We start from the raw sequence: 23,236 nt of genomic DNA, 5'->3' as shown, positions 1-23,236 counted from the left end.
GGGAAGAACCAGCAGCAAACCCGGGGAGGGCCGAGCAGACGAAAGAACAGCGCAGGGTCCTGTGTCGTTCCTCCGCGAAGAGGGGGAGCGACAACTTGAACTGACGTTCATATGGGGCAGCTTGATACGCTGTGCCACCCCAGCCCAGCTCTCCTGTTGCTTAACTCTCTGAGACTTGGTCTCGTCTTCTCTTTACATGATTCATAGTTTGTTTTTATCGTTGTGTCCCCGCAAATCTAAGCACTCATTTTTTTCTCTCTTACTCTTCCACCTTTTATATTTTTTATATAAGAGTATATTAAGCTCATAAATTTTTCAAGATCTGCTGCAAGGCACCTCCTTTGGGAAGATCATCTAATTCTTTATAAATGGAGCAAGGAATCTTTTCTCTATTTCTATAAAAAGTATTTCCCAACCCTATCAGTGCAAAAACCTGGGATGTTTTAAAATTTCTAGATTTCCTGTTCCCTAGTCTCAATCTACTAAATCAAAAACTGTAAATGAATATTTTAGCCCAATCCCTTCCCATTTAATATCACAGGATTCTCAGTTGTTAATAAACTAGCCTATAAATGTGATGCAATTGCATTGGAAATACCAATAAGGTTTAATTTTGAATTAGAGAAAATGTTTCTATGATTTAACTAAAAGAAAAATCATAGTGAACACACCAGGGCATTATGATGAAGGAGTGTTCTGATGGAAAACATAAAACATATCACCCAACTACAATAATTAAATAATTCATTCTGGGGGCCTGTGTTGTGGCAAAGCAGGTGGAGGCACCGCCTGTGACACTGGCATCACATTTGGGCCTGTTCATGTCCCAGATGCCCTGCTTCCAATCAAGCTCCTTGCTTACAGCCTGGGAAAAGCAGAAAAGGGAAACCCAAGTGCCTGGCCCCCTGCCACCAGTGTGGGAGACCCAGAAGGAACTCCTGTTCCCGGCTTTAGCCTGGCCCAGCACTGGCCATTGCAGGCAGCTGGGGAGTAAAGCAGTGGATGGAAGATTTCTGGCTCTGTCTTTCCCACTCTTTGTGACTTTCAAAATAAATAAATAAATCTTACAAAAATAATTCAGTATGAAAAACTGATAATAAAAACAGATCAGAATATCATGAAGTAAATCTCAATACTTTTGTGAATGGGGATTTAGGCTATAGCAAATATGACATGTCAGTTCATCTCTGAGAAGAGAAACAAATGGTTTGGAGATAACTGGATAAACATTTAGAGAAATAAATAAAGTAGACTCCTGTTCTACTTCTTACACCAAAATAAATTGTAGCTTGAGCAAAGATTCAAACATGAAATTGAAACTATAAATATATAGGGGAAAGGATGAAAAATATTTATATACGTGTAGTGGAAAAGGTTTTTGTAATCAGGACACAAACCCAGAGCTCTATAAGAAAAAAATTATAAATATAACCACATAAAATTAATAACTTGTTCTTGGGAAAATTAACCAAGAAACTAAGCAGAAAACAAGTGACAAAACTGGAAAATATTTATAACACCAATGTCAGATAAATGGCTAATTTCTTATTTATTTACAAGCAACAAGCTTGTAAAGCATCGATAAGGTAAGACAAACAACTTAGAAAAAAAGGATGAAAAATAACAAACATTGACAAATTTATTCTAAAATTTCTAAGGGGAGGCAAAAGACCCAGAATAGTGAACACTATGTTGAAAGAACAATAAATTTGGAGCACTACTATTTCATAACTGAATCTAAACACGCAGTAATCAAGACACTGTGGTATTGATGAAATGAGAGACAATAGATGAATGTAACAGAGATCCTAGAAATAGACACACATAAATATTATAGTCAAGTGATCTTTGATAAGGAACCATAGATAATACAATGGATAAAAGATAGTCTTTTAAAAGAACTGTATGGAATTACTGTACACCCATATACCAAAAAAAAAATCTAAATTCAGGTCTTCAACTCTTCACAAAAACAATTCAAAATGGATGATGGAACTAAATGTAAAATGTAAAACTGTAAATCCTGTGGACAATGACATAGGGGAAAAACATTTAGGACCTTAGATATGAAAATTGATTTTCTAAAGATTTATTAATTTATTTGAAAGGCAAGGTTACAGAGAGGCAGAGACAGAGACAGAGAGAGAGAGGTCTTCCATCCCCTGGTTCACTTCCCAAATGGCCACAACTGCCAGAGCTGGGCTGATCCTAACCCAGGAGCCTTGAGCTACTTCCAGGCCTCCCATGTGGGTACAGGGGCCCAAACACCTGGGCCATCCTCTCTTGCTTTCCCAGGTGCGTTAGCAGGGAGCTGGATGGGAAGTTGAGCAGCTGGGACTAGAACTGATTCCAATATGACACTGCAGATGGCAGCTTTACCCGCTACACTACAGAGCCAGCCCCATGAAAATTCATTTTTAAGATATAATACCAATGTCACTATATATGAAAAAAAAGAGAATTGATTGAATTTATTAAAATTAAGAATTTTGGGGCTGGTGCTGTGGCATAGCAGGTAAGGCCACTGCCTGCAGCACCGGCATCCCATATGGGTGCCAGTTCGAGTCCTGGTTGCTCCACTTATAATCCAGCTGTTTGCTATGGCCTGGGAAAGCAGTAGAACATGGCCTAAGTGCTTGGGTTCCTGCACCTGCGTGGGAGACCAGAAGAAGCTCCTGGCTCCTGATTGGCGCAGCTCTGGCCATTATGGCCAATTAGGGAGTGAACCAGCGGATGGAAGACCTCTCTCCCTCTCTCTCTCTCATCTCTCTCTCTCTCTCTCTCTCTGCCTCTGCTGCTCTCTCTGTGTAACTCTGACTTTCAAATAAATAAATAAATCATTAAAAAACAAGAATTTCTTCTCAGTAAAAGATAACAACAAGAAAGTAAAACATTATCACAACTGGGAGAACATGTTTGAAAAATCATATCTGGTTAATGACTCTTCTCCAAAAGAACCCTCCACAAGAATAAGAAAACTAAGAGCTTGATTAAAGGGGTGGGGTGGGGGGGGAAGAGGCCAAGCCCTTAACAGATGCTTGACTACAGAAGATATACAAATGGGTAATAAGCATATGAAAAATGTCCCACATCATGTGACTTCAGAGAAGTACAAATTAAAACAGCAATGAGATACCACCACACACCTTTCCAGGTGGTCAAAAGTCAGAACACGGAGGACAGCAAATGCTGGAAAGGATGTGTCAACAGGAACTCCCTTTCATTGCCTTTGGAAATAAGAAATGGTGTAGGCACTTTAAAGGTAGTTGGGCAGTTTCTTACATATTACATGGATATATCAGTCAGTCTTTTTAGTATCTACCCAAAGGAGTTAAGGCTTATGGCCACACAAAAACTTGCTCCTGGATGTTTATAGGAGCATTCTTCATAACTGCTCAAACTTGCATCCAGCCACACTGACCTTCAGTGGGTGAATGGACAAAGGTGGTAAACTGAGGCAGTGTAGTGGTAGCACTAAAAGGAAATGAGCTGTCAAGTCATGGAAGACAAGGAAGTACCTTAAATATATGTTACAAAGTGGAAGAAGCCAGTCTGAAAAGACTACGTACTGTAGGATTCCAACTAAATGACATTCTGGGAAAGGGAAATGGCTGTGTACTTTCCTGTTTAATATTGCTGTGAACCTAAAACTGCTGCACAAAATAATGTCTATTTAAAGAGGAAAATTAATGAGCACATTGCACATAAAGAGATGTATCACCAATAAAAATATACCCAACTTCACACACACACACACATATATATATTCCTTCACTTAACAGATTGATAAATTTTAAAATTCGAAGAAATCATTTAAAAGTTTGGAGTGGGAATTAGCTCTTCTTCATATTTTGTGTAAATGAAATTCACTTTTGCAAATTCTGCAGAAAGTGATTTGTTTATATATCTACCATCTATTTATCTATCAACTATCTATCACTCTATATCAAAATCTATAATATATATCTAATCTATATCTGTATCTATCTATAGATATATGGTGGTGATACTCTTTGCCCTAACAAATTTTTTGCTAAGAATATATGTATGTCTGTAAGGCCACCAGAAATACACCAGACACCAGAGTTAGAGGAAAGGTTTACTGTCGGCGGGGGGAAGCCTGATGGGCCGGTGGCGAGAGGGTGGGAGGGTGAGAGGGCGAGAGAGAGGAGAAGAGCTTATGAGAGAAAGATCAAGAGAGAGCCACGTGTTCAGGAACAGGTCCTATTAAACTTTTGCCGGCAGGCAGTCAGGGAAGTAGGAGCAGCAAATCCCATAAGGGTGGGGGTGGAGCTGACAGCTGTGGCTGGGGCGTGGGGCCACCAGGCTTCCAGTGATGGCCTGCAGGGGCTAGAGCCTAGGATGGCATATGGGGCATAGATCACACCACAGTTAAGACTGCACCATTTTACTAATAACACTGTTTACTCGCCAAAGGCTACTCAGACATGTCATTAAGGACATCAAATGCTTTGTTGGTTCTTAAAACAAACTACAAACAACAAAAGAGAACATCAGTAGGAAAGGCATTAAGTAAAATTAGGGCACATCCAAAATGCTGGAGTAGTGCTTAGCCTTGAAAAAAAACAAGTACATCTGGATATCGAGACAAGGAAACAAAATCTAGGGTGTAACATCAGCTACAGTGAGGCCCAGAAGTGTAAAAATCATTTAGAGAATAAAGCTTCATGATGATCTCTAATAGCTGTAGTAGCTTGACTGTGTACACTTCAGAAATGAAAGGGAAGAACTCCTGACATTTATCAGATTTGGGAGCAGGACTTTTAATCTCATTCTATGTGGATAGAAGCTCCTTGAGGCCCTTTGTTACCTGTTGCGTCCTCAGCATGAGAGTAGTGGATGCCTGGCACATAGTATGTCTCAGAACAGTGGAATGACTGTTCTGCTGTTTTTGTCTCAGGGGTTATATGGCGTTAAGTTAATGAGCTACTCTTTTTCTTTCATTTATATGTCTCTACATGAACAAGGTTAATAAGCATATTAGCTGAAAATGACTGTGAAACACAAGTAAACGCTTCCCAGGTGTTCTTTCGCATGGCCAGCTTTGGAGAGCATGGCTGGGCATCGTCTTTTCGCCTTTTGGAACTGTCTCTGTCAGATTTCAGGGCAGATAGTTATGATCAGGAACCATCTCTATTTTTAGGTTGCAGGACTTTGCAGGGAGGGCCATTTCTGAACCAGTGCTGAACAGCAGTGTAGAACCTGTGTTCTGCAGTCGGGTGACCCAGTGTCCGTACCAACGATTGTGCCTATTGGCAGAGTGACCCTGGCCAAATCCCGTGACATTTGCATGCTTGTTTCTTCAAAGGTTTGCTCTTGAATCAGAGGATGCTTGCAGCATACATGATTGTGTGTTCTTAGAGTTAGATAGCAGCATTTTGTTATCTAGCAGGAAGTGATGTAGTCAGTGAAAATTTAGTCAATGGAGGAAAACTGAATAAATGAAGGAATGAAGTCCATGCCTGTGATGGAGGCCTGAGGCAGGCTCCTCCTGCATCTTAGTAGCTGTGTGGAGGGATTTTAATGAAAACCCAGCTGATGGGTTCCTCCGAACGGGATATACCATTAATCCTCTTCTAGCTACAGGGAGATACCTTATTATCCCTTTCTTCTTCCCCAGCCAACTCAGTATTATAGGTTCTGGTGTCTGGCAGGTATCATGCGTGGTATCCTGTCCTGGGCTTACTCGGGTTTTTCCTCTTTGTTGCCCCGGATTTCTGAGCTGTGGCTATCCTTCCAAACCTGCCTTGTTTTCTTTTCCCTCTCTGACGACCCTCTCTCCCACAGTGTATTTACAACCCATTTCGGGACTGATTCCGGGAGATTACAGAAAGCCAGCCGGCCTGGCAGAGCACTAGTTGAGTCCAAGACCTTGTATTTAAAGTACCTTGGGGGGTGAGGGGGCTGAGAGATTTCTATCCCACTGGAGTTCCTTGGAATTGACAAGAAAGATTGCCAAAGTCCTTGAGACACACTCCCTTCCACGCTTTTGGAAATGATGATTTTCTCTTCAAAGACAGCGGTGGGAAGACAATCCATTTTCACTGTGGGTTACAAAGTAAATAGTGCTTCTTAGTCTTAAAATAGCTTGAATGAGGGCCTTTCAGCCAATGGCTAGCAAATAAATATTTAAAGAAATATGTCATAATGAGCAATGGGTTTTTAGGGTTCTGTTGTTTTTGAAATTTTCACTAATTACAAACCTTTATACTTCAAGGTGCAGCGGTAGATTTGAGTACTTGGATTTTACCGCCTGTGAGACTACAATGATGGCGAGATGCTTCCTGCTCACCCTGCCTTAATCTTTGCCAGAGTGAGTGGCTCAGCATGGAATGAAATAGGATTTCTAGTTCTGTACTCAGATGGAGCATCCTAGTGCAGTGCAGTGCAGTGCAGTGCAGTGCAGATATTCAGGTGTTGTTTCAGTGGGTCTCCTGCCCCAGATGTTGAGCTCTGCCGTATTCTAGGCACTGTTCTAGATGCTGGAGGGAAATCAGTGGACAAAAGGATAGGTCCCTCCTTGCAAAAGATTTATATTTTCTTGGGAAAAGACGGACATTAAACAACAAACAGAATTAATTTTAAAGCGTGTTCTATAGAGGCCGGCGCTGTGGCATGGCAGGTGAAGCCCATGTGGGTGCCAGTAGCCCATATAGGCGCTGGTTAGAGGCCTGGCTGCTCCTCTTCTGATCCAGCTCTCTGCTATGGCCAGGGAAAGCAGTGGAAGATGGCCCAGGTGCTTGGGCTCCTGAGTGGGAGTGGTAGGACTGGAGAAAGCTTCTGGCTCCTGGCTTCAGATCAGCCCAGTTCCTGCTGTTGTGGTCCTTTGGGGAATGAGCCAGTGAATGGAAGCCCTCTCTCTCTGTCTCTCCCTCTCTGTAACTCTGCCTTTCAAGTAAAGAAATAAATCTTAAAAAAAAAAGAAAAGAAAAAAGCATATACTATGTTAGAATATAGTACGTGCTGTGAGTGTAAAATGCTGTGCCAGGGAGAAGGGGCAGAACTCCAGAGAGTGAGCTCACTTGCTGGACGGGATATCCTGAGAAAAGTCACATTTGTGCTAAGGTGGACGTGCTCCTGTCTGTAGTGAGGCTGAACTTCTTCCCCTGTGAAATGCCAAAAAGATGTAGCTCATTGTATTACAGTGGGGACCCACTGGATTAACCTTGGTAAAGCACCCACTCTGTAGTAGATCTCTAGAACTTTGTAGGGTTTTCATTGCTTGTCTAAACTTTTGCTTAAAAAGGTAAGTGAGGTAACTTTTTAACTGCATGTTTCTATTTCTTGTAGAGTGGGTATGCTAGGATGGTGTCACAGGACTTGAGTCTCTGTGTTCTGGTAAAGCATCGATTTTTCTTTTGTAACCTGAATCCGGGAAAGAAAATCCTACATTATTAGCTGGGTGAGCACCTGGTCTTTTCACATTATCTAATACTGGGGAAACCATCTGGGTTCTAATCTGAACCGGCTTAACTATGGGGCATTGGAACCAGAAGGCAGCACATAGCTGGGTGGAAAAAAGCATGAGTCAGGACTCAAAGGGGTGAGTTGAGCACAGAAAGTAATCCAGGACAACCAGGTTATAGAGCCAGCATCTAAAAGGTGGAGCAAGTTCACACAAGTGTGTGGAATGATGGAGAGGCAGGGGGAGAGGAAAATCTGTTGAAGGTGGCCCAAAAACACTGATTTGGAGGCGGTTAGGCTCACTTGCAGGACCTTTGTTCAATGCCAGCAGGGTTCTAGATTGAAGAAATGCTCTGATCTCCTTTGTGTGGGGTTGCCAAGAGACTCTAGGTCACCTGGGGGCAGAAGACAGAGTTTCAGGTGTGAGGCATAGACTTAATGGGTCCCAGGAGGCAGTGGAATAAAGAAAAGCAACACCACCTTTCAGAGCCCATAACAGTCCCCTGGCCTCACGCATGGCCCACCAGGAAGCAAAGCAGCATTCTGTGTGTTGTGTGCCTCCAGCAGGACCCTTGAGAAGCAGGCCTGGGACTGCTTTGTGAAAGCCATTGCATTTCTTGCTGCAGAGAAGAGGAGGCAAGGCAAACAGGTAGGGCCCAAGCACCAGATTTTTGGAAGCACTGGTTTTCAAGGGCAAAGGGGAGAGAAGGGGAAGGGAGTATGCTGGATACACATACACAACCTACAGAATACCTAGTGTTCACACTCTACGGCATTACAGAAAACGTTTCTGTCAAGAGCCATTTGTGTTTGCTCAACCATGGGGAGAAAAACGCTGTCATACAGCAGATGTATTAGCAACAGCTACTCTGCTGGAGTGGCCATTGACTTGACTTTATCTGTCTCCTTGTGAGACTGGGTGCCACTTCTGCAGCCCAACTATTTATTTGCAAATATCTCGGGAAATAGGATAGCAGTGCAACTTAGATGTGAAATGCCAGGCGTGGCTCCAGATTTCATGCTGATCTTTATGAAAATAGTTGTGAGGCTTTGTGTGTTTGCAAAAGCATCTTTTCCAAAAATGTAATATTTTATTTGCATAACTTAAAATAGTCTGGATTCTTATTACTGTCATTGTTAAGAGATCTAAGGATCAAAATATTTTTTAAAAAATAGCTACCCTCCCCAATAGGATTTTCTTGCCTTCATCCTAATTATGAAACCTCAAAGAAAGTCAATGCACAAGATAATTATCTTTTAATATTTAAGGATGGGGAGATTTGTGGAGTCTTTTTTAGGATCTGCCAAACGTTGGTGCCCTCTTCTCTGGATTATATCTTTTTATAACCATGGGGAGGATATTTTAGGCCATTGAGAGGCAGAGCCTGTCCAAAGGATTTCAGTTACCCTTTCTTCCTAGCAGATGAAATGCCCAACAGTATTTATATCTCACCTGAAATCAGAATTAACTCTCTGCCTAAAAGTGAGAATCTTAAGATGGGTGTCTGCTCCTAGATTTGGGAGCTGGCAAAGTGAGTGCCAATGCCAGCTGAGACTCTGGAACTTATAGGTGGCTGTTCTAGCAAGGGAAGGGGGAAGGTGTTTATGCCCCTCTTCAGGAATATTAACCACAGGGTATGTTTCCATATAAATTCTACTCCTTGGAAAATGTCTATTAACACTTTCTTTATGATAATCAGGGATATGTTAAAACAATAAAAAAAGGAATTATATGCAAAGTGTGTTGTGTAGCACATGGGTGCTGACCATACTCCTCATTTCTCTCAGTTATCAAGTTCATCTTTCTGGAAAGTTACAAATAACTGAGAGGTTGCTGTCAGGGAATTGTGTCACTCATGGACCTTGTTCTGAGGCTCTCCTTTTCCTTCACAAACCTCGCTGGGACTCTCACATGTAAAGCATGGGACCGTCTATGGAGCAAAGACTTCATTAACATATTCCATCAGAAATATGTGTGAAAATTAGAGCTACAAAGAAAGAAATAGATGTTGATGGTTCCGTTCTTTTCAGAATCTCCAGAGATTCTGAATGCATATTCCCAGGCCACACCCCACAGTCTCTATTGAGGACTTCTGAGGTAGGGCCCTGGTAGTTGCATTTCTGCCAAGTTCCCTTGTGAGGCTGGTGCTGCTGGTCACTTTAAAGGTCACTTCAAGAACAACTGCTCTAGGCCCCTGCTTCTTCACCTAGGTTGCACTGCTCAGGCCACACCCTCAATTGATTTAAATGACATTCTCTAGAGGGGAGAACTGGGCATCAGTATTTCTTACAAGATTTTCAGATGATTCCAATGTGCAGGTAGGTGTCAAAGTCAAGCTTGTAGGTGTATGATTCTTTCTCATTATTTTTCAAGTGCAGAAATGCAGACTATAAGAAGTGCAGTCATCCAAGGTCATACAGCAATATCAGAGGAAGAATTCTGATGTGTGGACCTGGTTGCTTTTACTACATCGTACTTTTTACCAGTACGCAGGTTTTAAAATGCCACAACAAGTGCATCAGTGATTCCTAGGTTCTAGAGTTCAGATCCTGACACCACTGTTCTGAGGGGAGACTGATATTTCATTTCTATTTTTGTCCACAAAGTTGGTTTGCAGACCTCACCTTGAGTAAAGATGTTGAAATGTGCATTTGCCTGGGCTGGATCAATATTTTAAATGCCGAGTTTAAGGAAATGATGTATTTTATTTGAAAAGCAACCCTCCCCCTAACATACACACAGAGAAACAGAGACATGGAGAGATCTCCTGCCCACTGGTCATGCCACAAATACCCAGGCAGGGCTGAGCCAGGCTGAAGTCAGGAGCCTAGAACTGAATCCAGATATCCCACATGGGTGGCAGGTACTTAACCCATCACTGGCTACCTCCCAGTGTTCACATTAGCAGGAAGCTGGAATGGAAAGGGAGTGAACTAGGACTAGAATCCAAGTACTCTGAAATGGGATGCAGGCGTCTCAAGGGAGGCTTAACCCACTAACGACAGACAATTGCCCCTACAGGTAAACCTAATGGCCCCAAAAGTAAGACCACAGGGACTTCAAGGAAAATTAGCATAGTTTGGGCAACTGTATTGAACCAATTTGTAGTCATTTAACATTTTAGAAATTGTTGATTACTTTTTCTTCCTTCAATTTTTGGGTAAGAATTTTAGCAATGTTAACATTATTAACCGCTGAAAATATAGTTTAAAGTGAAGAAGAAAGTACAAACTGATTTGGAGATAATCAAACCCATAATGCTAATTGTTATTGAAATTGATACAGTTGTGTCTCTTTTCAGTAAATGCTTTGTTTTAGTTCTTCTTTTTCCTGATTTCATATTTAGGAGAAAGTAGTTCAGCAGCATGGCAATAATTTTGGCCTCTGGAATTAGGCTGTCTGGGCTCAAGTCCAGGCTTTGCCACTAACAAGCTATTTAATTATGAGCTCAATACTTAATTTTGATGAGGTTCAGTTTTCTCGTCTATAAAAGAGATAATAATAGCACCCACTTTATTAGGTTTTTGAGAAAAAATGAGAAAAAAATAGACAAGATTAAATAAGGTAATACATGTAAAATTCTTAGCAAATACTCAGGCACTTAGTAAGCACTTAGATAAATATTGGCTTTCATTGTTATTTTACCTCCTTGAATGTTGGCTGTAGCAGGCTGACTGAGGTAGACACCCATAGTTCCCAAGATTCAGTCCTCTGACTTGGCTTTCAGGAATGTCCCCAGGAGGGATTTTCAGGAGACCAAATAAGAACCATTCTTCATATCAACCCTAGAGGTCCAATTGCAGAGTGCAATTATCTGAGTAGAAACTCTGAAAAGATTGCATAGAGGCTAACTTGGAAGCAAAATTCTCAGTGGACTTGACTGTAGGACCCCAGGGTGCTGATTTCTGAAATAGATTTGTGTAGGTTCATTGATGGGAAGCTCACATAGCAAGCAAACATGGACTTTTTAGTCCAGTGGAATGAAAAGTGCTGTGAACTTGGGAGAAATGCTAATTCTGTGGTTCTGCCTTTGGACCGACCAACTAAATTTCAAACTTTGGGATTGATCCCAGGAGTCTAGTTTAAGCAGCTCACCAGGTGAATCTGATGTACGTGGAAATTTTAGACCTAACACTACAGATCTAAGCAGTCTTAAAGCGTTTTAGCCAGTGGGCAAATTGAATGGAATTTTATATTCTGAGAAGATTACCTTGGCAGAACAATTGAGCATTGATCGAAATCTCTGGATCAAAGACCACAGAGAAAACCAAGACGTCATCATAAGGGATTTAAAAATCCCATATTGGCTCAAAATGCCGTCTGCAAGTTTGAAAATTCCAGAGGGAATCACAAGTTCCTCTTGTATGTGTGTCTATTCTACTGTTCTATGAATGTATTAAATTATTTTATGATTTTTTTCAAAAACTTAATTTAAAGGCAAAATTGTATTTATGAAAATGTTGGCTTGTATTTTCTCAGTCAATTGTTAACCTGAGAAAAAACCATGTATTTATTTATTCACTCAATATTTAGTTAGGATTTGCTATGTGCCAGAAACTTTTGTAGGCACCAAATGCAGAATAATGAACAAAAAGAAATACATTTTTTACCCTAATGGACATGACATTTTTTTTTTGACAGGCAGAGTTAGACAGAGAGGGAGAGACAGAGAGAAAAGTCTTCCTTTTCTGTTGGTTCATCCCCCAAATGGACGCTACGGCCGGCGCATTGCGGTCGGCATATTGAGCCAATCCGAAGCCAGGAGCCAGGTGCTTCCTCCTGTGGACCTGACATTCTAGATCTCCATTAGAGATTTAACAAGATAAATAAGTAAAATGTGTTCAATGCTATATCAGAATAATTCTTGTAGGTAGAAAAATAAAGGTGTAAGGAAAAATGATCAGGAAAGATGTTAATGGAAAGGTGGACATTGGGTAACATGCTTAAGAGGCTGGGAAATCAATCTCAGAAAAACATCCCAGGCACAATGGAAGAACAAATGTAAAAAGCTGGAGGGAGAACTGTCCTGGTACCTCAAAGGAATAACATGGTAGCCACTATGGCTGGAGCGGTGTGAGATGGGTATAGAGTTGCAGGAGATGAACTTCTAGTGGTGAGAGAGGTAGTGGTAAGTATTAAGCAGGAAGACAACAGAGTCATCCTAGAGTATTTGAGAATATCCTAGCATCTTTGTTTTTACTCTGAGATGAGAAGGTATTGGCAGTTTCTGGGTAGTGGACAAAAATGATTGGATATATGTTTTAATAGTTTCCCTTGGCTACCGTGTTGGGACAAGCTGAATATAGACAAGAGTCAAGGGAATCAGTTATCAAGCTATCAAAATATTTCAGACTGGGCATGGGGTACGGTGGACAAGGAGAGTAAAACAGAGAAGGTAGGAAGAATGTACTTTGAAGGTGGAACTGACAGGATTTGCTGAGGGTTGGGTTCAGGATATTAATGATGATAGAGTCTGGGGACCTGAATACCTGGAAGGATGGAGTTTCCACTTCCTGGATGGAATGATATTGAAGGGAGCATATGGGGTGGCTGAGTAGGCAGAGTTTGTCTTGGACGTGTATAATGACTTAAATATTCAAGTGGAAACACTGTGTAGGCAGTGGGTTACAAATCTGAATTCCATGGAAAGTTCTTTGGTAGAAATGTAAAAGTGGGAGTTATCAGCAAATGGATGACATTTGAAACATGATATTGGAAGAAATTGTCAAAGAAATTAGTATAGATAATAAAAGTCTGATGTTTTACAAGGACTGACCTCTGCGGTGTTCCAACATTTAAGAGGCTATGAAGATGAGAAAGGAGTAATCAGAATGGTAGGGGAAAATCAATAGAGGAATGTCAAAACCCTAAAATTCAAAAAGGAAGGTTCAATAGGTTAGGTAGTGTGAGGACTGGGAACTGAATATTTGTTTTTACATTGTCTGGTGGTTTTGGTAAGAGAAGTTTCAATGGAGTGGTGTGATTAAAGGCTTGACTAGAGTGGGATTAAGAGAAAATAGAAACAAATTCTTCAGACAGTTGTTATAGACAACCCACTCAAGGAGCTCTGCTCTAAAGGGAAAGAGAGAATAAAGTGTGTTAGCTGTGGAAGGATGAGAGGTCAGGAAATGTTTTTGTTTGGTTTTTGCTTTGTTTTGTTTTTGAAGATGGGAAAAATTACAACATTTGAAAATTAACAGGAATGATATAGTAGGAAGGAAGATTTGGTGCAGCGGGGAGAGGAGAGTGATGTCAATGTGCTGGCTTCAGGGCAAGATCAAGGGGACACATTAGCCTTAACTTGGAATATAAACAGTTTATCCTTTGAAAGCAGGAGTGACAGAGTGCACAGTCACAGATGAGGTTATGGGAAGCTGCCATATTTATCCTCTGTAGCTTCTGTTTTTTCAGGGACATGTGAAGCAAGCCATTGGCTCCGGGGTGGATGAGGGAAGGGCTGTTGTATATTCCAGGAGAAAGGAGGAAAAATAATTGTTGAGGATAACAGGAAAGTATCAGAGAAGGTTAGGAAAGTTCATTTGTTCATTGGACAACAGGAATGCCCACTTGATGTGAGCCATCGTGGGTTCAAATTGAAAGCAGGCATCATGGGCACAATTTCTTTTCCCTTTAAGTCCAGCTGCATGGATACAGGCTCAGGTAGGCTATGATTCGAATATAAACAGGGCTTCATTTAGCCAAGGGAACAAAGAAGCAATAAGGATGTGCGTGGGTATTACAGTAATGGCTAAACAAAGATTTAAGCAGAATAAAGAAAGATCATTAACAGGGTGAAGGCACTGAAGGATCAGCAGATTATGGTTTCTAGGCCCTGAAGGACTAAGTTGTTATAATTTGTTACCTGTAAATAAAACAGGTGTTTGGAGAATGTTTGAAAGTGAGGTTGTCCTGGCCGGTGCCACGGCTCACTAGGCTAATCCTCCACCTGCAGTGCCGGCACACCGGGTTCTAGTCCTGGTCGGGGCGCCGGATTCTGTCCCGGTTGCCCCTCTTCCAGGCCAGCTCTCTGCTGTGGCCCGGGAGTGCAATGGAGGATGGCCCAGGTGCTTGGGCCCTGCACCCCACGGGAGACCAGTAGAGGCACCTGGCTCCTGGCTTCAGATCAGCGCAGCGCGCTTGCCGCGGCGGCCATTGGAAGGTGAACCAACGGCAAAGGAAGACCTTTCTCTCTGTCTCTCTCTCTCACTGTCCACTCTGCCTGTAAAAAAAAAAAAAAAAAGAAAAGAAAAAGGTTGTTGTAAAACCACACTTATTGGTAATGACAAGATATAGGCTATGACTGTGGGACAGTGGTACATATGTGTAGGTTAGATTACAAGATTATTAGACAAGAAAATTTGAAGGATCAGGCATTCCAATGAACTGGAAGTGCCATGGGTATATTGGAGTCACAAAAAAAGAGAACAATTATGTTTAAAGTGGTATAGGAGATAGTGATAGAGAATCAGGTGGTCACACGATGAATCAAAGAGGAGGAGTAACCTGGGGTCAGAGCAGATGACAAGTAGGGGTTGCTCTGGAGATACAAAATTTGTAATCAAGGGGTTGGGGGAAAGCAACTGGCTTGGAGATGGTGATGAGGAGCACTGAGATGGGGCTGGTGCTGTGGTGTAGTGAGTACGGCCACTGCCTGCAGTGCCGGCATCCCATATGGGCTCCGGTAAAGTTATTTACTTGAAAGTCATAGTTACACAGAGAGAAGGAGAGGCAGAGAGAGAAAGAGAGAGAGAGAGAGGTCTTCCATCCACTGGTTCACTCCCCAATTGGTTGCAACAGCCAGAGCTGCACCAATCTGAAGCCGGGAGCTTCCTCCTGGTCTCCCATGCAGGTGCAGGGGCCCAAGGACTTGAGTCATTTTCTACCGATTTCCCAAGCCATAGCAGAGCTGGACCGGAAGTGGAGCAGCTGGCACTCGAACCAGAGCCCATATAGAATGCTGGCACTGCAGGCAGTGGCTTTACCTGCTATGCCATAGAGCTTGCCCCAATAAACAAATTAAAAAAAAAAAAAAAAAAAGGAACACTGAGAATGTGTACCCTCACTCCAGGCTCCCACATGACAGGGTTTCAGGAGAGCAAGCCCTCAGTGTGAGACAGTGAGAGGAGGCAACACAACAGAGGTTTGCAAGTGCATTCAAGTTTGGGGGCCTCTGCTTAACCATTTGCAGCTCTGCCAAAGGGAGCCCTTCCCTTGTACTCTATAATTCTTCCTTTGAGAAAATGGGAAGGAAATGTTACTCCAGAAATGTGGGTTTGCCTTTGACTTATGACAGTGAGAATTTGAGGAGCTATGCTCAGTGTCAGTGAGGGCCTGGTTCTAGCAGCCCCTTGCCAAATTCACAAATGCCTAAGTTTCCGTATATAAAATGCTACAGTATTTGTGTATAACCTATGCACTTTCTCCCTTATACTTTAAATCATCCCTAGATAACTTATGATTCTTACTATATAAATGCTATGCAAATAGTTGTTATACTATGTTGTTTAGGGAATAATGACAAGTAAAAAGTCTGGATATGTTCAGCACAGATGCAGCTTTCCATTTTGATTTATTTTTGATCCATGGTTGGTTAAACCCATGGATGTAGAACTTGCAGCTCTAAAAGTCATGAATATGGAGGAGTTCCAGCTCTACATGGATACTCTCTTGGCTTGCTACATAGGAGGCCTGAAGGATGGCCAAGTTGGCATAGGAGGAAAGTGAAAAAGAATTATTTTTACATTGAAAAGTGATTTTAACATAAAAAAAAAAACCTGGCACTAGTGGCATGTTAGAAATACAGAGTATTTGTGTATAAGTATTTGTGTGTGTTTGTGTGTGTGGTGGTTTCAGTGTGAGAGTATCAAAGCCAGCTAGTAGTCCTTTGCAGTATTTCAAGAGATAAATGGAAAATCAATTAATTAACTGCCAGTAAATACTGAAAGGATATGATGGATTCAAGAAATAAGTTACTCTTGATTGAATAGAGAAAACCATATTTGCTTAGAGTAGATAAAGGCAACCAACAAGTTTTATGTATTCAAATAAGAGTAATACCCATGTTTTCAAGTGCTTATACATTTGCAAGCTAGAATAATCTCTGTATGAGTTGTTATCATTTATTTCTGTACAAGATTTTCACAGTAGATGCCAGTGTGGACAGTGAAATTCTTCAAGCTTAAAGTTAAATTTAGTAGAATTTTGCAACAGTGTACAAATGAATGAGGCAATTTTTTTAAGATGGTACTTTTCTATTATTTAAAATAACATTATTTCAGGATGGCTTAAAGGAAGAAAAACTTGAAGATGTTATAGGCTATAGAAACTCTGTATGTCAAAATATGGGGATGGAGTGACATCCTATGCTAGGAAGTAAGAAAAGAACAAACATGAGCTTCAGTGGTCAGTGGGCTATGCTACAGCAGGGGTGTTCATTGGAGAATGAGGAATGAAAGCCACTTTAATGAGCAAAGATCCTGTTCCCAGCTATGGGTGTCATGTTTTTCTGGTGATGCCTGGGAAGCAGAAGTATCCAAGGGAAGAAGAGGAGGATTCCAGTGATCCAGTGATTTCAAATGACGTGGATATTTTAGGGTAGAGTCCAGAGTGAACAGAGGTACAAAGATGTCTCACAAAGGTGTAAAAGAACATGGTGAGTCTGGAGAGTTGGTTCTTATCCATTACCCTAGAGGAAGGGGGTCATGGTAGTAGGTAGTGGCAGAGAAATTGGAAATGGTGAAGTGTACCTTTTCAGATGTCCTCAAATGCTCCATCAAGTACAGATTTAGAGTTTTTTTTTTTTTTATCATCTACAGGGAATCCTGGAATATTTTCATTAGCAAAATAACCTTCATAGTATTGTAGATTAAATTAGATAGTATTTTTATAATCAACCATAGGGAATCCTGGAAGATTTTTATTAGAAAAATGACTTCCGAAGCATTCTACTTTTTATTTTAAGATTTTATTTATTTATTTGAGACACAGAGTTACAGAGAGGGAGAGACAGAAAGAGAGGTCTTCCATCTTCTGGTTCACTCCCAAAATGGCTGCAATGGCTGCAAATGGGCTGATCTGAAGCCAGGAGCCAGAAGTTTCTTCCAGGTCTCCCACGTGGGTGGACTATTTAAGTTGACTATTTGTCCTGTAGTTCTATAGTTTCATTCTGTAGGATTGCCATGATATGGAAATTCCCAATGATGTGGGAAACATAGAAAACTTGATTGCCAAGGAGTTCCAGCCCCAATGCTGTTGTCTATCTCCTTGGATTTAAAATTCTCTCTTACAGCTCTTGGGAGATTTGGAGTTTGGATTGGATGTTGTGGTTTTTTTTTTTTTAAATTTTAATATCCTTGGGAATACGTATCTCAGAAGAGCTACATAAATACTCAGATTACTTGGGTGCATTTTAAAATTTGACAAGGCGGAACAGATGTGTGTTTTTTAAGAAAAACAATTATTTCTTTTTCTCTAGTAGTGACAGACTACCTGTCAGGGATATATGGGCTTAGGAGCTGTCAGAATGGTGTGCCTCATAACAAAACCATCCTAGAATATTTAAATGAGAGGTGGATCCGTTCCAAATATCCTAATCATTTTTCTAATCTTTCAAAACTTTTTAATAGAATATAAGAAAATTTGAAACCATTTTAGCAGGAGAGGGATATATTTTATTTATATAAAACATTTAGGGAGTTGAACAAAATGAAACTCAGAGAAGTTTATGTTGCTAAAGACAATTTCTGTGGCTGTAGTAGAGGAAGGAATAAGGGACAATCAGAGAAGTTTTAAATAAGCAAAATGATTCACTTATTCTGGATTATGGGGAATGGTGGATTTTAGGAAGAACTTCTCAACATTAGACTGTGGAAAAATTAATCAGCTTAGCCCATGTAATGATGCATTCCCGAACCCTAGATGTGTTTCATGAGAGGGTAAAATCCTTGTTGGAGGGAATATTGTAGTGGGGATATTACAGCACTCATGGCTCAGAGACTTTAAATGTCTGTAGTTAGTGCACATCCTTTCTGATTGCTTTATGAGGACACAGAAAAAAATCATACAGCTGGACCTTGTGAAGGACACAGTAGGTCTCAGGAATTAGATGAGTGATCTTTTTTTTTTTTTTTTTAAAGATTCATTTATTTGTGTGAAAGAGTTACACAGAGAGAGGAGAGGCAGAGAGAGAGAGAGAGAGAGAGAGAGGTCTTCCTTCTGTTGGTTCACTCCCCAGTTGGCTGCAATGTCCGGAGCTGCGCCAATCCAAAGCCAGGAGCCAGGAGCTTCTTCTGGGTCTCCCACATGGGTGAAGGGACCCAAGCACTTGGACCATCTTCTACTGCTTTCCCAGGCCACAGCAGAGAGCTGGATTGGAAGTGGAGCAGCCGGGTCACAAACCAGCGCCCAAATGGGATGCTGGTGCTTAAGGCCAGGGCGTTAACCTGCTGTGTCACAGTCCCTGCCCCTAGATGAGTAATCTCTTATTTATTTATTTATTTATTTATTTTTGACAGGCAAAGTTAGACAGTGTGAGAGAGAGAGAGAGACAGAGAGAAAGGTCTTCCTTTTCCGTTGGTTCACTCCCTAAAGGCCGTTGTAGCGGGCACACTGCGCTGATCCGAAGCTAGGAGCCAGGTGCTTCCCCTGGTCTCCCATGTGGGTGCAGGGCCATCCTCCACTGCCCTCCTGGGCCACAGCAGAGAGCTGGACTGGAAGAGGATCAACCGGGACAGAATCTGGTGCCTCGACCGGGACTAGAACCCGGGTGCCAGCGCCACAGGTGGAGGATTAGCCTATTGAGCCGCAGTGCCGGCCAATGAGTAATCTTAACCACATCACCCTACCCCAGTCTTACCAATTCACTGGGTCTGGCTGACCCAATTAATTTAAAAATAAGTTAACTATTTATGTATTTATTTCCTGTTTTAGTCTTTAGTTCTGAAAATTTTTAAGATTGATTTATTTGTATATTTATTTAAAAGAGTAGCAGAGAGAGAGAGAGAGGGAGAGAAGTGAGAGGGGAGACAGAGAGAGAGAAAGAGAAATCTTCCATCCTCTGCTTCAGTCCAGAAATGCTAGCTGGTTCTGGGTCAGGCTGAAGCCTGGAACCAGGAAATCCATCCAGGTGTCCAACTTGGGTGGCAGATACTCAAGTACTCAAGTAATTGAGCCATCACTTGCTGTTTTACTGGCACATCAACAGGGAGCTGGATCAGAAGCAGAGTAACTATGACTGGAACCAGTACTCTATATAGGATGTGGGCATTCCAAATAGTGACTTAAAAGAATGTGCCACAATACCTGCCCCAGTTCTGTGAATATTGACAAATGCATTGAACCACCACCACAATGAACCACCACCATGCCTCTTTTTAGTAAAACTGTACCTACATCCTGGAATCAGTTATCTAATATTTTTCCATGTAGTTTTATCTTTTCAAGAATGTCATATAAGTGAAATCATAGAGTCTGTAATTCTTTGAGACTGACTCCCTGGCCAGCATTTATTGTTTTGTGATTTTTAGATGATAACTAACTGGGTTGAGGTTAAAGCTTCATTGAGATTTTTATGTGCATTTCTCTGATGTTTGGTGAACCTGAACATTTTCTCACATGTCTGTTGACCATTTGTATTTCAGCTGACTCCATCCTTCCCTTGCCTTAGTTTAAAATCTTTAAGTTTCATCAGCATTTTATTTGTCAATAATATGTTCCTTTTATTGCTGAATAGTATTGCACATGTCGGTGTGTCACAGTTTGTCAATCTATCACCTAGTAAATGATAGTTTAATTGTTTTCAGTTTGAAAATAGATTAACAGTGTATGTTTATTAACAGATTTTGTGTTAAATTTTTACTTTTTTGGAAAAATATCAAGGTTTGGGAGAGATGGCTCAAGTAGTAAGGGTATATTTAACTTCATACAAAACTGGAAAACTATCTAATTTACTTTCCAAATAAACATTGAAAAATATTGCAATAGTCTTTCCCATCTCTGAGTTTCCTTTAGTTAAATCTAGTATATGAAGGTTTTCTCTTACATTCTATGCAGCCTTGAAGTTTTGGTTCCAATATCATGCAAGCGTTATTTGTATTGAAAAGAGCTAGGATATGAAGAAATGGATGGTTTGGGAATAGAAAAAGAGGTTAAAGAACGATCAGGGTGTTTCCAGGGGAGCCTAGAAGGATAAAATCATCTGAGAGAATGTCTGATTCTGTTAAGAGGACGATAAGCTCCTTAAATGTTCTGGATCTTAATCCCTTGCCAGACTAAAGGTTTGTGAATGTGTTTCCCTTCTGCTGTTTGTCTCTCACTCTGTTGCTTCCTTAGCTGTTCAGAAGCTTCTTAGTTGATATATCCCCTTTTGTCCCTTATTTCTTTTGTTGGCCATGCTAATGGGGTCTTTCCCCAAAATTCTTTGTCCATATTAATGTCTTAAAGTGTTTCTCCTGCTATGTTTTCTTTGTAGTTTCAGGTCTTACCTTTAGGTCATTGATCCCTTTTGAGTTGATTTTCTTATATAGATATAGGTTCTAGTTTCGTTATAATACCTGTGGATATCCACAAATGCCATTTATTGATGATACTGTCATTTCTCTAGTGAATATTATTGTACCTTTCTTGAAAATCAGCTGATCATAAGTACATGAATTTATTTCTAGTTTCTTTATTCTGTTCCATTGGCCTTGTGTTCGATAGCATGGTAGAGTCACTATAGTTTGTAGCCATTTATTATACAACTCAAATAGCTAGATGAGAGGAATTTGAAGGTCGTCAACACAAAAAAATGATAATTACCTTAACTTAATCATTGCACATTTTATTCATACATCTAATTAACACACTGTGCCCCATAAATATATACAATTATTTTTTGTTAATTTAAATTTAAAAAATTTTAAGAGTATCATAAGTGAGCCAAGGATTAGCAAGGCTTTTTGGAGACTCATGGGAACCAACTTATTAGTGAGAATCAGATACATACAATTCTGGGTCATAAAGTCAGAAAGACATTAAATATTTGGAAGAAGGATATGACACAGAAAGCAAACAATGTACCTGACTTTTATTGCATTCCCTTGCTTCATCAAAGCAAAATGGATTCATATGCTTCATTATTTCTAAATGTAGGTGATATCCTGAAGGAGACAGAAAATAGAAATAGCTTGGTTTGTATTACTGATAACATCAGATGTATAATGTGTTACTGACATGCATTATATTTGTAGTCTGCATGAATTTTATTTTAAGAAATATGAAAGGAAGTATTGAGCCTTCAAGAGTTGTAATCACACTATCAGTTTTGGTCTGTCCATGTGGGTTTAAATTTCCCAGTGTGGATTCTCCTGCTTTGGAGGTTTTGGAAATAAGTCTTTGTCCTCAAGGAGAAAACTGCTTTATGAAATTTAGGTCCTTGAAAGGGTATTAGGATCATGCATTGCTCTGTGTATGTATTCAGGATGTTTTAATTATTGACTCAGTTAAACCGGTTAGTTATGAAAGAAAAATGCCAACAAAAACTGTTGACACAAATCAGTTGAAATTTACATAAAATTAAATGTATTGCTTTTGAAAATTGGTGATGAAATGTAAATATTATAATTGGGAGGACTCAACCCAAATGCTAATAAAGTAATTTTTAATATATATTGAAAAAAATTTATGAAAACACATACAAATGAAATAAGGAAGGAGTAAAAGCATCTTTTAAATGCTAGGCAATGTAATAGGACAACAGAAAATTTATTTCCACTCTGGGGCTTGGAATGAACAGTTCTTATAGCAAGTGTTATACTACAATGGTAGGTATGTATCCTTGGATACCAGAAGCTATAAAATGGCTAGAATATCCAGGAATCACAGAATACATTAGGAAGTGAGAGAGGTTATGAGCAATCATATCAGGCAAGAGTAACCTGAGTTTTTCTGAATTTAAATCCTGTTTCTTCCACTTAATGAGCTACATCATCTTGAGTATCTTTGCCCTACCAGAGAAGAGAAGTAATACGTCTCACAAGGTTGTTGTAAGGGCATTACCTGAGATGCTGCTTGCCAAATTTTTAGCTCAGTGCTTAGAACAGAATAAGTAATCAGTAGTTACCGCTGTTGCCTATTTGAGTAATAGTAACCAAAATTAAACCAAAGGAATTTTGTTTTTCTCCTTTCTTTTTTCCTTACAAGCACCAAAATTTTAAACTGAGACTTAGGATCTTTGGCCTAATATTAGAACTCACTTTGTCATGGAATTTTGGAGCTAAAAGCAAGTCCAGATGTGAATTCCAGCTGTTCCTTTGATGAGGAAACTGAGTCATGTAAGGGCTTTACTTTCTGAGGTCCCATCTACCTGAAGGACCTGACCCAGTGTTGAAATACAGCTCTGTCCCCAACTCAGAGCCCCTTTCATAGCGCAGTGAAATGATTTCAGATCACTAAGCACAAACACACATATACAAGGGTACTTCAAAAAGTTTCTCTGAGGGGAGCAGCATTGTGGGTCCGTGGGTTAAGCTATTGCTTAGAATGCTGGCGTGCCATACTGGGGTCCTTGTTCAAGCTCCAGTAACTGGGCTTCTGATCTGGCTTCTTGCTAATGGGCCTGGGAAGGAAATATAAAATGGCCAAAGTGCTTGGGCCTCTGCAATCCATTTGGGAGACTGAAATGGATTTTGTGGCTTCTGTCTTCGACTTGGTCCAGCTCTGGCTGTTGAGGCCATTTAGGGAGTGAACTGGCAGATGGAAGATCCCTTCTCTTTGTCTCTCTCCCTCTCCAATGCTCTCTGCCTTTCAATGTAATTGATTAATCATTTGAAA

The 23,236-nt window shown here is 40.6% G+C and overlaps 1 protein-coding gene across 7 annotated transcripts in view; it reads left to right on the top strand.

The window, feature by feature from the left end:
- ZNF385D (zinc finger protein 385D) overlaps positions 1-23,236 on the top strand; it is a 1,082,242-nt gene that overhangs the window by 727,292 nt on the left and 331,714 nt on the right. The window contains exon 1 of one of the 7 annotated variants that reach the window (XM_089332298.1): positions 7,853-8,074. The exons of 5 other annotated variants lie outside the window; for them this stretch is intronic. The gene's annotated coding sequence lies outside the window, so the exon portion shown is untranslated. Of the gene's footprint in view, positions 1-7,852; positions 8,075-23,236 lie in introns of those variants that run through there. One more of the 7 variants, XM_089332299.1, reaches the window with a different exon arrangement.

Source organism: Oryctolagus cuniculus, chromosome 4 (genome assembly GCF_051225735.1).
Source record: "Oryctolagus cuniculus isolate XC-2025 breed Fujian yellow rabbit chromosome 4, ASM5122573v1, whole genome shotgun sequence".
NCBI classification, from domain to species: domain Eukaryota; kingdom Metazoa; phylum Chordata; class Mammalia; order Lagomorpha; family Leporidae; genus Oryctolagus; species Oryctolagus cuniculus.
The sequence above is the reverse complement of the archived record's forward strand: the minus strand, read 5'-3'. Positions and strand labels throughout refer to the sequence as shown.